The sequence below is a fragment of the Ambystoma mexicanum genome, chromosome 2p (assembly GCF_040938575.1).
Source record: "Ambystoma mexicanum isolate Mex_15411 chromosome 2p, UKY_AmexF1_1, whole genome shotgun sequence".
Lineage (NCBI taxonomy): Eukaryota > Metazoa > Chordata > Amphibia > Caudata > Ambystomatidae > Ambystoma > Ambystoma mexicanum.
Genome location: NC_090923.1, coordinates 953,543,290 through 953,560,311, shown reverse-complemented (window position 1 = coordinate 953,560,311; position 17,022 = coordinate 953,543,290). Strand labels below are relative to the sequence as shown.

Here is a 17,022-nt window from a genome sequence, read left to right as displayed (position 1 = left end):
TGCGTGGAGATGTGCATAAAACTATGCCCACATTTGCATGTAAGCACTGTCCCGGTCTGCAACCATCAGCACACACAAACCCGGCACAGCATCCCATGGCAATCCACATACCCACCCCCCGGCCACCCTGCCCTCTCCACCGTAGTACAACAGCACTGAAATGGCAATTGCACAGTCCCCAACCCTCAAATCACACCCAGCAGTAGCCCTGCCTTCCCTCTTCAACATGGCCATATGATGTCAACCAAGTCCCATAACTGGTCCCTCAAGCGGGACACATTCCCAAACAAATGACAGGCCCACCTCACTGTTACCTGCACACTGTGTCACACCCACACACCAGGATAAACGCACATGGCACTCTTGTCGGCATACACCCAGGCCCCCTGACAATGATCCGTGACCCATGATGAACACTCCACAGGCACCCTGTACAGCCTAGTTAACATGCATGCCCCTAGACACAAGTCATCCTGTCACCACGTACAGAATGTGTCTGCCATGCCACAACTTGTGCCTTGCGCATTACAACCCCCCCCCCCATCGACTAGCCCCCACTTCGCATTCGAACACCCCACTCCCCGACGGTTCTGCATGCCACTGTCCCCAGCGAATGCACGGTCACCACCCCAGTAGTACCAGTAGAGCTTGTTGCATGTGCCGACATCCCAGACCTTGCAGCTGAGGCCACACAACACATGCATGAGTGCACCATGCCATGTACCACGCCATGTCCCATCAGCAGCACGCCATGCAATATCAACATATTGCATGTATCGGGGGGAATTGGAAGCCACACCGGTCTCTAACATCATGCCTTTCTTCCGACCTCAGGCACATCTGACAGCGGTTGAGGCCGACCAGGCACCTCAAGGAGCACCAGACGTGGAAGGTGGTCGACTCCACTCACAACCACCACCCAGGACATGGCAGCACCCACTGTGGCTGTCACTGCTGCCCCCACCATCCCGGCAGCTCCTACAGTGGTCACAACAGCTGCACCCACTGCCCCAGCAGCTTCTGCAGGGGTGACAACAGCTGCACCCACCACCCCGGTGCTGCCCTGCCATTGCACAATTGCCTACTATGGTGACGGCCATTCCCCAACCCCAATAAACGCCATACTATGTGCCTGACACCAGCGACGACGAAGCTGGTGAGAACACGGGGGACACCTCGGATCACACAGCATATAATCAAGAAGAATTCAGCCCCATAAACCTGCACAGCCCCCCACTCCCGCATTGAGGAAAGGCAGGAAGCATTGTCGGCCCTGGTGCAGCAGCACCACCTGCAGGAGTCCCGCTTGATGCGGGGGGAGGCGGCCTTGCTCCGGACTGAGGCACAGCTGATGCGGGAAAGTGTGCAGGCAACTGGGCACCGCAGTGCACGCGCCCTCAGACGTGCAACGCGGCCATTGTACACCTGGCCAGGAGGGTCCACTAGGGTAACCATTTAATATCTGCCTTGGCCAAGTCTCTCGCAGTGGCCCTGGATTGGCGGGCCAGTGAGTCATCACACATGCTGTCCACCAGCTCAACACCCGCTAGTTCGCTCCAGAGCAGCATGAGGCGCAGGTCGATGTGCCTGTCTGCTACACAGCGCAAGGCAGCAGAACCTTGTCTTCAAGAGTCCAAATGTCTGCTCGATGGTGTACCCTGTCCGGATGTGGGCAGGGTTGTAGGCATACACATGCTGATGTTGTGGGTGCCTGACAGGGGTGATGAGCCATGGCATCAAGGGGTATCCAGAATCACCTGCAAGGGAGGCACAGTCAATTGTGGTGGTAGCGACATTGCAACTATGTTTGGATGTAGGTCTGTGTCACATGAGATTGCCGCAATCCTTAGCGAATGGCACAGATTACCCTAGTTTTGGTGTATTGTATTGCGGGGGGGTTGGAGGGATGCGCCAACATTCCCTGCACCATATGACGCCCACATTGGAACGCGCCTTGAAACACTTGTGCATAGGCGCGTTATAAATGCCATATCATATATCAAATTACCCTTATGCCACCACAGGCTTCTAAATTGTCTATATGTGTCCTGTTTATTTGCGTTTGCATCTTGTACATCGGTCATCTCTCCCATTTGGTATTCTGTGTTCCTTCATCATTCAGATTCATGTTATATGCATATGGTTATGTGCGCTTTTGACAGGCAAGTCTCCTGGCTTCATGCTGTGGAATGCACTGCTGGTGGGGAGGTAGGTCAAATTTGTCTGACATGGCTGTGACGCAGACAGTGGGATATGTGCACAGAGTGTACATGCTGGGTTAGGTAGCATCGGGGCAATGACTTCTAGTACCTGTAGTGCATGTGATGTGCCTGTCCATCTGTGCACAAATTGTGATGGTGTGTCCTTCCATTTGTTCATGCCTCACATGCCAAACATGCCATCCGGCCCATGCATGCAATCTGTGTACATACTGTTGTATAATGCAAATGCACTGGTGACAGTAGACCACCCCCCTTACACAGTGCACATGCTACCAACAGCCAGGTCCGCTCTCCGCTGTATCATGCCATGTACCCTGGGAGTGTTGAGTTACGCAGCACCATGGAGTCGTGCGTGGATCCAGGGAAACGTGCAGTGGGTTATCAGGAGGTCTGCATCACACACAACCTGGATGTTCAATGAGTGGTGCATGTTGCGGTAAACTTCCTCATTGGCATGTCTGACCACCAGCTCAACGTGCGTGCAGTCGAGCGCATCTATCACATTTGCATGCCTGCCAGGGCATGAGAGCCTACTTTTGTGGCATTGACCTGGGCCAGTGTTCTGGGGAGGGCAATGTGGTCAGACACGTGATGCAGGAGGGGGCATCAAGCAACTGGACTAACACCTTTGAGAAACAGGGTTGGGATATCCTGTGCAGCTCTCCCACAGTGTGCTGATAAGTGCCGGTGTACAGGAAATGCAGCACCGATACTACCTTGAGCAAGGGGGTAATGGCGGTCCGGATGCCAATTAGGCTCTGGATGTCGTCCTGGATTAGGTAGACTATGGTGGTTATGGTTGCCCTGTCCAGCCGATACAGGGTGTGGATCTGTGCATCTGCCAGGTTCCACGGTGTGGGTGGCTGCCTGCGTGGTGCTACCTGCTGGCCATTATTATTCTGCATGGCCATCATCGTCCTTCTCCTCCTGCGCTGCCAGTCTGACTCTTCCAATTTATAAGGAATCCCTGCATGCAGGGCCCCCAAGTCCATGACTGCTATTGCAGCTGCCAGCACGGTTGTGCTTGAAGGGGTGTGGGTGTGGTCCTTTTGAGCATTCACAGTGCTGGGCTGATTATGGCCACTAGTGGCCTGTTGCTGCACACCTCTGACTGCTTAACGCCTGCTCTGCGATTCCAGTGTTTTCACGGTGGCACTGGCATTTTTATGCCTGCGTTTCCGTATTGACGGAAGTCTTAATGATGCTGTACTATTATCGTGCCAGTGTTTCCGGCAGTACCTTCCGGGGCTGGCACTGTTATAGTTTATGGTGCTGCCGGCGACGGTAGCACCATGGGTACTGTTTGCGCGAATGTAGTTTCCAACACTGCGGGTCTTATTGTGCCGGTCCGGAAAAGGGCGCTGGTCTGGTGCTACTGGCACGTTATTTCTGGACCGCCACACTCGTAATGACACCCCATTGTATCCAATGATAATTTGGTTTTCCACTACTGTGCATGCACTCAGTGCTTGCTATTACAGTATGGGGGAATATCAAACAGACTAACTAGCAAACAGCTCTTCTCCAGTGCCACAAAGGTAAGAGCCATCTACAAAGTAAATGAGCTGGTTTTGGTAAGAGATCTTCCCTGGGATGTGTCAAAGCAGAGGAGACGAATACACTCATGGGGTTCTACGTCTGCTTAGCTGGGCCCTAAAAATGAAGGGTTAAGAATAGGCAGCTAGTCAGTGATGTGAAAAGAATTGATCTCAATCAGTCCAGGTGGGATGTGGGGAGAACTGCTAGGTTTATGTTTTTATGCAGCAAGGCGTGACTGTGCAAGGTCCTGCAACTGTTAATGGGTAAACCCAAACGGAACATTCGGACAATTGTACCGCTATGGCAGCGGCTGCTACATTCCAGAGGCTCAGAGGAAATCGAGTGGCAATGGGATCCAGCATAGTACCATTGTTCATTGCATATTTATGAAGCGATTAGCAACTATTTCTGTTTCTAATTGCTGTATCCTCCTGCTGTTCTGGGATTATGGAAGTTGATTAGGACTTCCACAATTCTCTGAGGTCACAGAAAAGGGCAACCTCATTTTCGATGCCAGGTATTTGCTTTACTTGTTTTGGTGATATAGGGTGAGGAGAGGGTGAACTTGGGGCCTCAATCAAGTTCAGTCAAACTAGTTTGGCATTTTCACCACTTGCTATCATAATAAATCCACCTAATTGAGTGGTAGAATGGCAGTGTTGGTTGCTCTTCCTGCAGTTCATAGGAATCCAATTCGGGTCAAGACGCGTCCTTTGATGGGCTGTCATGCTAAATTTCCCTGTTTTTTCTTTACACGGTTCCACATGCCACCTTGATGCCTCCAGGTTTAGAGCACTTTAGAAACGCAAAAATAAATCAAATAAATAAAGGTACTGCTTGCAGGGAAACCCTCAATTTCATGTATATCATCCTCTTTACCACCAAACTTTGAATTCGGTGGTGAGAAAATTGGCAGTAAACTATCGCTAATGGAATTATTGTGACTTTACCTGCAGTTTTTCCATACTGTCAAACCTGTAATGAGGTCCTTGGTATCTTATATGCTGTATAGGTTCTTCATGCTTCCGAACTAGACCCTCTGCAATGTTCGATGAGGGACAGCCCGGGGAGGGAGTGGGTACTAAGGAGGGGAATATGCAACATAAGAATTTAAATGGGTAGCTTTCAACTAGTGTGCATTTCACCTTGGGACTACAAGCAAGAACATACACCAATCAGGCTTCATCCTAGTCTATGAAATGCCCCTTAGAGCCCCTCAGGGGACTATATCTGTATAGCTATCCATCTATAATTCTAGATACAGTATGCTAAGGAGGGGCCAGGGGGTGTTCATCCCGTCTTTTTGTGTTACTAGAGCGAGAGCGAATCCATCCCCGGGTGGATAGACTAGTGTGAAGGGTTTCCTGTAATTAGGCATTCTTAAGGCTAGTGTGTTGGTGAGTGTGTTGAATACATGTAATTGACATTTTGAGGGGATTGGGTCCTCCGACATTTTCCATATCTATGACAGTAATCACCACAGCTGTGCTGCTTCGGAAAATCTTTCTGCGCCCTGCGTCGATCAAGTCAATACGCTGTCCTCGAGGGCCTCCGTCGAGCCGACGTCACTGGATGTTATAAGTAGGACGCACGATGCCCGTAGCCTCAGTTGTTGTTTTTTCCCCAGAACGTGTGGCGCCAATCTTCTGCCAGTATGACCACAGAGAGCCTAAGGCGCCAGGACTGTGTCCAAAGGGCCCCAGCTTGGGCCCGCTGGCACTTCCCTGGGGGGAATGATGCCTGCCTCTGGGGTTGCTGGGTCGGACCTGGCTCCTTGGAGGTAGGCATCATGACAGTACCCCCCCCCTCAAGGCCCCTCCCAAGGTTGTTCCCTCCGGGGGTTTTGGCTTATTCGGAAATCTCCGGTGGAACCTTTGTATTAATCAAGGTGCGTGAACATTGTTACTAGGCTCCCACGATCTCTCCTGAGGTCCATATCCCTTCCAGTCAACAAGATAGAAGAGTTTTGACTTTAACACCTTGGAGTCTAAAATGTCTTTAACTTCGAATTCTAATTCCCCTTCAATTTGAACTGGGTCTGGAGGCTTGGACAGTCGGGTCCCTGGTTGTACTGGCTTCAAAAGTGATGCATGAAGAACTGGATGAATACGCATGTTGGACGGTAAATCCAGTTTAAAGGCCACGGGATTGATTATAGTCTTGATGGGATAAGGCCCTATGAATCTGGGATTGAAGGTTCGCAGGCCCTTGAGGGGTAAATGTTTCGTTGCTAGCCATACCTGGTCCCCTACTTGGTAAGGAGGAGTTTTACTTCTGTGCAAATCAGCGTTTTCTTTATACTTTTTCTTGGCTTGCTGTAAATGAGTTGCAGCTTCTTTGAAGGCTCGGGTTATTGTGGAATGCAGATGATTTACTGCGGGCATTTCCAGGGTCAGAGGTGGATCTAGGTCAGAGGTCCGAGGATGGTGACCATACAAAGTATAAAAAGGAGTTTGTCCGGTTCCAGAATGCACTGAATTGTTGTATGCATATTCTGCGATCCAAAGGATGTCTTTCCAATTTAACTCGGATTGGTGTAACATGCACCGAAGATATTGCTCGAGAGTCTGATTGGTTCTCTCGGTTTGTCTGTCGGTCTGGGGGTGGTGGCTGGTGGATAACCACACATCTATTTGTGCTAGTTGGCAACACTTCTTCCAAAAATGGGAGATAAATTGACTTCCACGATCCAAGACTAATATGGAAGGGAAACCGTGTATGCAAACTATATTCTCCAAAAATTCCTTGGCCAAGGTGGAAGCTGGATAAAGTGGGCCATTTTGGAGAATAGATCCACAATTACAAGAACAGTGTTGTAACCAGCACAAGGAGGCAGGTCAGTTATAAAGTCCATTGACAAAGTGTGCCATGGTGCCGGTGGAATATCCAAGGGTTGAAGTAGGCCGGCTGGCCTTTTCTTTTGACCCTTGTTTTGGGCGCAAATTCCGCAAGACAATACAAAAGACTTTGTCTTTTCTCCAAGAAGGCCACCAGAAGTGGCATTTGATTTTTTCCTCCGTTTTAGCGATATCAGGGTGTCCTTCCATTAATGATTCATGATGATGGGCAATAACAAGTTCTTGCAATTCTTTACTTGGCAGAAACAACCGCTCCTGGAAGTAGGGTAAATCATCCTTAACGGTGTTTTGACTCCATTCCAGTAAGGCTGAAGAGTCTAGAAGTTGTTTTACTTGCGTTTGGATGTCCTCAATAGTTTGCAATGAAGTTAGGCCTAAGATTCTTTGTTCAGGTATGATTGGCACAGGTTCTAAACTCGAATTGGGTTCTTCCATGCCAATCCGGGATAAGGCGTCCGCTTTACCATTCTTGCAGCCAGGGCGATAGGTAATTACAAAATCAAATTCCGCAAAGAATAGAGCCCATCGGAGTTGTCGTGAAGATTGAGCTTTGGCCGTCTTTAAATACTGTAAATTTCTGTGGTCCGTAATTACGGTGATGGTGTGTCTTGCCCCAAGAAGGTAGTGACGCCAAGCCTTGAAAGCAGATTTAATAGCCAGTAACTCTTTGTCGGTAATTGCGTAGTTGATTTCAGGAGGAGAAAATGTCCTGGACCAAAAGGCCACAGGGTGTAGTTGGTTAGTTTCTGGGTCTCTTTGCGACAGGACAGCGCCCATGGCCGAACTGGATGCGTCGGTTTCCACAATGTAAGGGAGATCTGGGTGCGGGTGCTTCAATACAGGTGCAGAGGTGAATTTGGTTTTCAGGTCCTGAAAGGCTTGTTCGGCCTCAAGAGTCCATTCAAAGCGTTTGTTTTTCTTTAGGAGAGCTGGAATGGGTTGGACTGTTCGGGAAAATTCCGGGATGAATCTTCGATAGAAATTGGCGAAGCCGAGCATGCTCTGAACTCCCTTCACCGAGCTAGGAGATGGCCATTTGAGGATGGCATCCACCTTTCGCAAGTCCATTCGGACTCCTTGAGGTGTCAGGATGAATCCGAGAAACTCAACTTCTGTGGTATGAAAAACGCATTTTTCGAGCTTTGCAAATAGTCTGTGCTGGCGCAATTTCTCAAGAACTGCCCTAACATGTTTTCTGTGATCGGATTCTGAAGAAGAGTACACTAGGATGTCGTCAATATAAACAATGACACAGACATCGATAAGTTCCCGAAGAACATCATTCATAAAGTACTGAAAGGCGGCAGGTGCATTGCACAACCCGAAGGGCATCACCTGATATTCGAAGAGCCCAAATTTGGTGCGGAATGCAGTCTTCCATTCGTCGCCTTCTTTTATACGCACCAGGTGATAAGCTCCTCGGAGATCTAACTTGGTGTACACACAAGCGTCTTTCACCTGGTCGATAAGCTCAGGGATCAGGGGCAGAGGATAACGATTCTTAATCGTTATTTGATTTAGGGCGCGATAGTCTATACATGTTCTAAGGTCGCCCTCTTTTTTCGGCACGAAGAACAGAGCTGAGGAGACAGGAGACTTGGACGGGCGAATAAAACCATTGGCTAGGTACTGATCTAAATACTGACGCAAATGCAGGTTCTCAGGTTCCGTAAGAGCATAAATCCTACTACAAGGTAGTTGAGCATTGGGTACCAGATCGATTTGGCAATCATAAGACCGATGGGGAGGTAACGTGTTAGCCTGTTCCTTCTGAAAAACGTCTTGGAATTCTTGGTATTCTGACGGTAGCTGTACAGGGGTGGAAGTTGCTGAGGCTAGACCCATAGCTGGATTTCTTGGATAACAAGTTGGTTCACAATCAGGAAAACTTATCTTCTTTGCTCGCCAGTCAATTCTGGGATTATGTGTTTCTAACCAAGGAATTCCAAGAATTACTTGAAATTGTGGGGCCTTGATCACATCAAACACGATTGCTTCCCGATGTCCATCCTGACCCACCAGTGTCACTTCAATAGTGGAATGCGTTACAGGCCCTGAGGCTATTTCGGTTCCATCTACTGTAGTAATGACATCTTGGGTTACTTTTGGGCGGCGAGGGAGCTTAATCCTGGAAGCCACTTCACGGTCTATGTAATTTCCAATAGCTCCACTGTCGATGTATGCTTTTATAGCATGCAACTGCTGAGGCTGTTCTGGGTCCACGAGCACCATTGGCATGACAAAATGCGAGGTCAAAGAGTTTGTTTTCAAGCTCGGCAAGCGGACCCCTACGCTTGTCGGGCTAAGTCGTTTCCCGAATCAGGTGTCAATAAATCGTTATCAGTGGCTCCAACCACCTTCTTAGGTGGTTTAACTGGACAATTTCGAAGAAAGTGACCGGAAGTCCCGCAATACAGACAAAGTTGCATTTGCCGCCTTCTCTCTCGTTCCTTCTGCGTTAATGGTCCTTTAACACCGCCGATTTGCATAGGTTCGGATACGTCGGTACTCTTGGAGTTAGCGTGGGTTTTGATCGGTACTTGGGTTTTGTACTTGAACCAATCTGCTTTTCTATTTTGAAGTCTGTGATCAAGTTGAACCACCAAGTCTATGTAGTCTGCGCAGACCTGGGGTAGATTTACTATCTGAGCTAGAACATCCTTAAGCTCTCCGCGCAGGCCTCGATGAAACAATGTGATCCTTTTGTTTTCTGGCCATCCAGTTTCCACAACCAGTCTATTAAAGGTGGCAACGTAGGACAGGAGATCCTGATTACCTTGTCGTAAGGATAGCAGTTCGTTATAAAGGGCCTGTCCTTGAGAGTGTCGAGCAAACAATCTTTCCATGCTGGCCTGGAAGCCCTGAAAATCCTGGAGAATGGGATCATCCTGATTTACCAATGGAATAGACCAATCGGCAGCACTGCCACTGAGGTAAGATAGTATAAAGGCTACCTTGGTCTGGTCGTTAGGGAAGGCCCCGGGTCTGCATAGAAAGTGTAAACGACATTGGTTCATAAAGACGGCATATTTCTTGGGATCCCCCGCAAAACGTTCAGGCGGGGCCAAAGGCATGTGTCCAGGTAGATTGATTTGTACCGGGTTATTCAAACCCATTGATGTGGAAGTACCACCGGAATTAGGTAAAGGAGTGTGCCCTGCCTGGGCCTGCAATAACCTTTTGGCCAGGTCATCTGTTCTTTCCTTGGATAGGATCAGTTCTCTTTTGAGAGCGTTAGTCTCCAGGCGGGCTGAGTGCACTTCTGCCCGTAATTCCCCCAAAAGCTGGGCCAGCTGATCTGTCTCGGAAGTCTCCATAGCGCCCGGGTGGGAAATTGTGGGTAGGCTTCGCGTTCTGTCACACTCACCTGATTCCCACGGAGGCCCAAGTCTGGCTTCGAGTGCTGATGCTTCTTCAATGGTGAAGCGCAGGACTCTGAAGATGGACAGGAAGGGCCCCTCTACTCTGGCTTTTCTGGCTCGCAGGAATATTCCCCTGTGTGTGAAAAGGGAGTATTACCTACTGACGGAATAATGCTCAAGCCTCCCACTCCCTTCCAACCCTCCACGATACCCTTCCACGATTCCCCGTGAAGTCTCACCTTAGGGTCTGGAAGGATGAGTCCTCCATCCTGCTTCTGATGCAGGGGCGCGTTGAAACCCAGTTACTTCACTGGATTGAGGTTTGATGGGAGTTCAAAATAAGCTTGACTATTCAGGTGAGGCGCTGTAAGAGTTCTGTTGCAAGTTCAAAAGTTCAAGCTTAATAATAATGTTCATTGTCTTATTGCAGCAAGCGCTAATGCTTATGTCTTTTTCCCCTTAGGGGCCGGGGTTCGGAATGCCGGAGATATGGCGCCGACCCGGTGAAACGTGCAGTTCCAGTAAATGACAGGTAAGTTCTGGATGAGGGTTCAGGTAATGTCTTTGCTTTCGCTCATTCAATGTCTTTGTCTTTTTTCCCCATAGGGGCCGGGGTCCGGAATGCCAGGAAGCGGCAGGACCCGAAATGAAATGGGAATGACCCAACAGGTAAGTCTTAGAAGGAAACTGAGCTTTTCCTATTTCCCTTCCTTCTCTCACCTTGTTTTCCTGTCTTTCTCTCTAGGCTCTGGTAAGTGGGTGCGGATCCGGGTGATCGCTGCTGAAGATGGAGGCGCCCAGGAAAGGTGAGTGAAATGCAGCGCTGCAGCGATCGAAGCGAAATGCTTTTAAAATGATGTCTTCCCTTTCAGGATCGTCGGTGTGATGTCTCTGTGATTCAGCTTTAGCAGGTAAGGTCTTCTTTCTCGCCAACTCTCTCTTATCTCCCTTTGCAGGCGACCCAGGATGCTGACAGGCGTGGCTGAAGTCCAGATGCAGGAGCTGACACGGTGAGCATCCAGCTGCGAGTAGCAGAACAAGGCGAAGCGTGAGTTGCTGATCGGGTGTGGTTTAAATAGCTTTTGAAGAAGTTCCAGGTATGTATCCTTCCACCGATCAGGTATGTATCCTTCCCCGACCACACCCAGGTGGAAAGTAGTCCCACAGGTAAAGTAGTTCCATTCAGGCCTCAAGAGGGCCTGGATGTAGCAGCATGGTCTGCATCAGGTAAGTGCACATTAAAACACTTGAACACATGTCTAGCTTTATGATCCTGGCGCCTAAGGCGCCAGGACAGGGGTCCAACATGAGCCTGGCGCCTAAGGCGCCAGGACTGTGTCCAAAGGGCCCCAGCTTGGGCCCGCTGGCACTTCCCTGGGAGGGGGGGGGGGGGAATGATGCCTGCCTCTGGGGTTGCTGGGTCGGACCTGGCTCCTTGGAGGTAGGCATCATGACAGCTAGAGACCCAAGAGAGCAGTAACTTAGCTTACAGTGCCCTCTTGTGTCATGTTGCACGAAAGCCGCAACATGATAAAAGAAACTACGGAAAACAGCGTTTCCCGGTACTGACTGTCTTAAGGGCATGTCAGTTTCCCCGTAAGAATGGAGCGAAAGCACTCATACAATTACCCTACAGGAATAATCTGGTGAAACCAACACATTACTTTTGTAAAGAGGCACAACCTAATCACAGGAGAGTAAAATACCTTTACATCTACTTTCTTTTAGACTGGAAAAACAGTGGCTAAGGAAGAAAAGATGTTAACCATACTTTTAAGAATAGTGCATCACACATTCAAGATCAGTAAGAACTTTTGTAACTGTTCACTCTGAGAATTAGTTACCACTCTAAAAGTAAGTAAAACACTTGATTTCTTTTCTAGGCAGAAGTCCCAATCCCTTCAAAGTATTTCCCTTAGAGCATGAGTGTTCTCAGTGGCAGAAGGGGGGTCACTAGGACTAGTGACCAACAGGCAGTGTTAGAATAAGTTCCTTAGGAGCAAAAGTCAGTTTCCTTAGGAAAACTGGCAAACAAGTGAGTACTTTACTTCTACGGTTAGAAGAAGGTCCAGGGGCTTCACAGAAGACACACCAGCAGGATTCTAGCAGTGGGACTCGGTGCACTGGATGAGGGACCTCCCAATCACAGAAAACACCCCAGGACTACACAGAAATCCCAACAGGTTTAAGGTAAGTATATACCCAAGCCAACACAGTACCTCAGCAATGAAGAAGAGATTGCAGCAGGAGAACCTCAGGGACTGCAGCCAAATACACGGTCAGTGGATTCCTTGTCCTGGAGACTGAACACAAGACCTCAGAAGGGACTTTGCAGCAGGGATCGATGAAGAAGGCTCTAGACAAGATTTCTCTCGTGGCTGAATGCGGTTCTGCGGGTTTAGCGCCTTTTCAAGGAGCACAGAAGAAGACAGAAAATCGCGGTTGAATTCTCATCGTTTAAAAGATCCAGCACTCTTGAGAGGGGACTTTTTGGATTCGATTCGTGTCTCTGGAGATACACCAGGATGCCCACAAAGTTTCCACGGAATTCGGAAGACCGTGCACTGCACAGTGGCTGGAGGTCCCAGGGTATTGGGGTATTGCAAGAACGCAAGGTCGCAGCAACCCACGGGATGGCTCAAAATGCAGGTCTTCTTGAGTCTAGTGGGTCCCACTAGGCTCTGGGTTCGGGTCGTCGTTTTCAGAGACCCCATGTCGATCGGAAGGAAGGGCTGCAGCAGGCTCCGGTTACACAGCAGGCTCTCCGGTCGCTGGAAATCATTCCCGCCGCATTCCCTTCGTCATCCTCTTCGGTTTTCTGTTCCAGTGGTCGACATGACTTCAGCTTCCAGGTTTCCAGTATTTATCAGGAACTGCAACACAACCTCTGCATTCTCTCCCCGCATTTTACAAGAAAGGGACGTCTGGCTGTCCAATCAGGACAGCCAACCCCCCACTGGGATTTGGCCCAGTTGAAGGAAGGCCTAAGACAAAGGAAGGGGAAGTTTTGGGCTCCTCCCCCACTTCCTGTGCTTACAGACTGACTGGAGCCTGAGCGGGGTGTCCAGGGGACTCCCGCCAAAGACAAAACTCAAACAAAGGAATTTCCCGCCTTGGATGTCAGGGGAATGAACAAGAAACGACAAGAAACACTAAAATGGCAGAAAAAGAAGACAGGGGCCATGTGATTACAGCCCGCGGTAAAGGTGCACCAAATTAGTAAAAGGTATCACTGCCACCAGCCATTAAAGGTATGCTTGTCACTGTAACAGAATTGTTACAGTTTAATTGTGAAAGGGGATACATTGTATCTCCCCAGCACTCCACATAGGTGGGGTGTGCTGGTTTCACACAATAAAATGTAAAAGGGATCCAAAGATCCTTTCTACCCTCGGGAACTGTAATTCACTCAAGGTTAGCACAAGAAAGTTAAATGGGGAGCCCCTAGGGCAACCCAGCAACAACAGGCACTTATTGCCAATACGTTGTTAGACACTATGCAGAGTCTTAAAAATGACACCCATAAAAAGATTAAGATTAGGTGAGTGTGGAAAAAGGTTCCCACTCACTGAGGTATTAATGAAAAATATCCCACTAGAAAAGGAAAAAGTTCTGGAGTTGAACCAGGAAAGGAAGATTTACCAGCTCTGTGGAAATCTTACCTAACAGGCAGTGAGTGCATGAAGCCCCGATATCAACAACACACCTGACTGCCAGGCAGCTCCCCCCTCCACCACTGAAGTGCGTGCCCAACACGCACCACATTCCCAGTGCCTGCAACCACATCCGTCCGGGGACAGCATCAGCCCTTGTGGCCTGTGATGTCAGTCACTGTGCAACCCCAGTCCAGCCATGCGTGGAGATGTGCATAAAACTATGCCCACATTTGCATGTAAGCACTGTCCCGGTCTGCAACCATCAGCACACACAAACCCGGCACAGCATCCCATGGCAATCCACATACCCACCCCCCGGCCACCCTGCCCTCTCCACCGTAGTACAACAGCACTGAAATGGCAATTGCACAGTCCCCAACCCTCAAATCACACCCAGCAGTAGCCCTGCCTTCCCTCTTCAACATGGCCATATGATGTCAACCAAGTCCCATAACTGGTCCCTCAAGCGGGACACATTCCCAAACAAATGACAGGCCCACCTCACTGTTACCTGCACACTGTGTCACACCCACACACCAGGATAAACGCACATGGCACTCTTGTCGGCATACACCCAGGCCCCCTGACAATGATCCGTGACCCATGATGAACACTCCACAGGCACCCTGTACAGCCTAGTTAACATGCATGCCCCTAGACACAAGTCATCCTGTCACCACGTACAGAATGTGTCTGCCATGCCACAACTTGTGCCTTGCGCATTACAACCCCCCCCCCCATCGACTAGCCCCCACTTCGCATTCGAACACCCCACTCCCCGACGGTTCTGCATGCCACTGTCCCCAGCGAATGCACGGTCACCACCCCAGTAGTACCAGTAGAGCTTGTTGCATGTGCCGACATCCCAGACCTTGCAGCTGAGGCCACACAACACATGCATGAGTGCACCATGCCATGTACCACGCCATGTCCCATCAGCAGCACGCCATGCAATATCAACATATTGCATGTATCGGGGGGAATTGGAAGCCACACCGGTCTCTAACATCATGCCTTTCTTCCGACCTCAGGCACATCTGACAGCGGTTGAGGCCGACCAGGCACCTCAAGGAGCACCAGACGTGGAAGGTGGTCGACTCCACTCACAACCACCACCCAGGACATGGCAGCACCCACTGTGGCTGTCACTGCTGCCCCCACCATCCCGGCAGCTCCTACAGTGGTCACAACAGCTGCACCCACTGCCCCAGCAGCTTCTGCAGGGGTGACAACAGCTGCACCCACCACCCCGGTGCTGCCCTGCCATTGCACAATTGCCTACTATGGTGACGGCCATTCCCCAACCCCAATAAACGCCATACTATGTGCCTGACACCAGCGACGACGAAGCTGGTGAGAACACGGGGGACACCTCGGATCACACAGCATATAATCAAGAAGAATTCAGCCCCATAAACCTGCACAGCCCCCCACTCCCGCATTGAGGAAAGGCAGGAAGCATTGTCGGCCCTGGTGCAGCAGCACCACCTGCAGGAGTCCCGCTTGATGCGGGGGGAGGCGGCCTTGCTCCGGACTGAGGCACAGCTGATGCGGGAAAGTGTGCAGGCAACTGGGCACCGCAGTGCACGCGCCCTCAGACGTGCAACGCGGCCATTGTACACCTGGCCAGGAGGGTCCACTAGGGTAACCATTTAATATCTGCCTTGGCCAAGTCTCTCGCAGTGGCCCTGGATTGGCGGGCCAGTGAGTCATCACACATGCTGTCCACCAGCTCAACACCCGCTAGTTCGCTCCAGAGCAGCATGAGGCGCAGGTCGATGTGCCTGTCTGCTACACAGCGCAAGGCAGCAGAACCTTGTCTTCAAGAGTCCAAATGTCTGCTCGATGGTGTACCCTGTCCGGATGTGGGCAGGGTTGTAGGCATACACATGCTGATGTTGTGGGTGCCTGACAGGGGTGATGAGCCATGGCATCAAGGGGTATCCAGAATCACCTGCAAGGGAGGCACAGTCAATTGTGGTGGTAGCGACATTGCAACTATGTTTGGATGTAGGTCTGTGTCACATGAGATTGCCGCAATCCTTAGCGAATGGCACAGATTACCCTAGTTTTGGTGTATTGTATTGCGGGGGGGTTGGAGGGATGCGCCAACATTCCCTGCACCATATGACGCCCACATTGGAACGCGCCTTGAAACACTTGTGCATAGGCGCGTTATAAATGCCATATCATATATCAAATTACCCTTATGCCACCACAGGCTTCTAAATTGTCTATATGTGTCCTGTTTATTTGCGTTTGCATCTTGTACATCGGTCATCTCTCCCATTTGGTATTCTGTGTTCCTTCATCATTCAGATTCATGTTATATGCATATGGTTATGTGCGCTTTTGACAGGCAAGTCTCCTGGCTTCATGCTGTGGAATGCACTGCTGGTGGGGAGGTAGGTCAAATTTGTCTGACATGGCTGTGACGCAGACAGTGGGATATGTGCACAGAGTGTACATGCTGGGTTAGGTAGCATCGGGGCAATGACTTCTAGTACCTGTAGTGCATGTGATGTGCCTGTCCATCTGTGCACAAATTGTGATGGTGTGTCCTTCCATTTGTTCATGCCTCACATGCCAAACATGCCATCCGGCCCATGCATGCAATCTGTGTACATACTGTTGTATAATGCAAATGCACTGGTGACAGTAGACCACCCCCCTTACACAGTGCACATGCTACCAACAGCCAGGTCCGCTCTCCGCTGTATCATGCCATGTACCCTGGGAGTGTTGAGTTACGCAGCACCATGGAGTCGTGCGTGGATCCAGGGAAACGTGCAGTGGGTTATCAGGAGGTCTGCATCACACACAACCTGGATGTTCAATGAGTGGTGCATGTTGCGGTAAACTTCCTCATTGGCATGTCTGACCACCAGCTCAACGTGCGTGCAGTCGAGCGCATCTATCACATTTGCATGCCTGCCAGGGCATGAGAGCCTACTTTTGTGGCATTGACCTGGGCCAGTGTTCTGGGGAGGGCAATGTGGTCAGACACGTGATGCAGGAGGGGGCATCAAGCAACTGGACTAACACCTTTGAGAAACAGGGTTGGGATATCCTGTGCAGCTCTCCCACAGTGTGCTGATAAGTGCCGGTGTACAGGAAATGCAGCACCGATACTACCTTGAGCAAGGGGGTAATGGCGGTCCGGATGCCAATTAGGCTCTGGATGTCGTCCTGGATTAGGTAGACTATGGTGGTTATGGTTGCCCTGTCCAGCCGATACAGGGTGTGGATCTGTGCATCTGCCAGGTTCCACGGTGTGGGTGGCTGCCTGCGTGGTGCTACCTGCTGGCCATTATTATTCTGCATGGCCATCATCGTCCTTCTCCTCCTGCGCTGCCAGTCTGACTCTTCCAATTTATAAGGAATC

General features: G+C 50.1%; 1 protein-coding gene across 2 annotated transcripts in view; it reads left to right on the top strand.

Moving 5' to 3' along the window:
* The window catches only part of LOC138566955 (serine/threonine-protein kinase MRCK alpha-like), a 2,642,347-nt gene that overhangs the window by 1,101,878 nt on the left and 1,523,447 nt on the right, over nt 1-17,022 (top strand). The gene's annotated exons all lie outside the window — the stretch shown is intronic.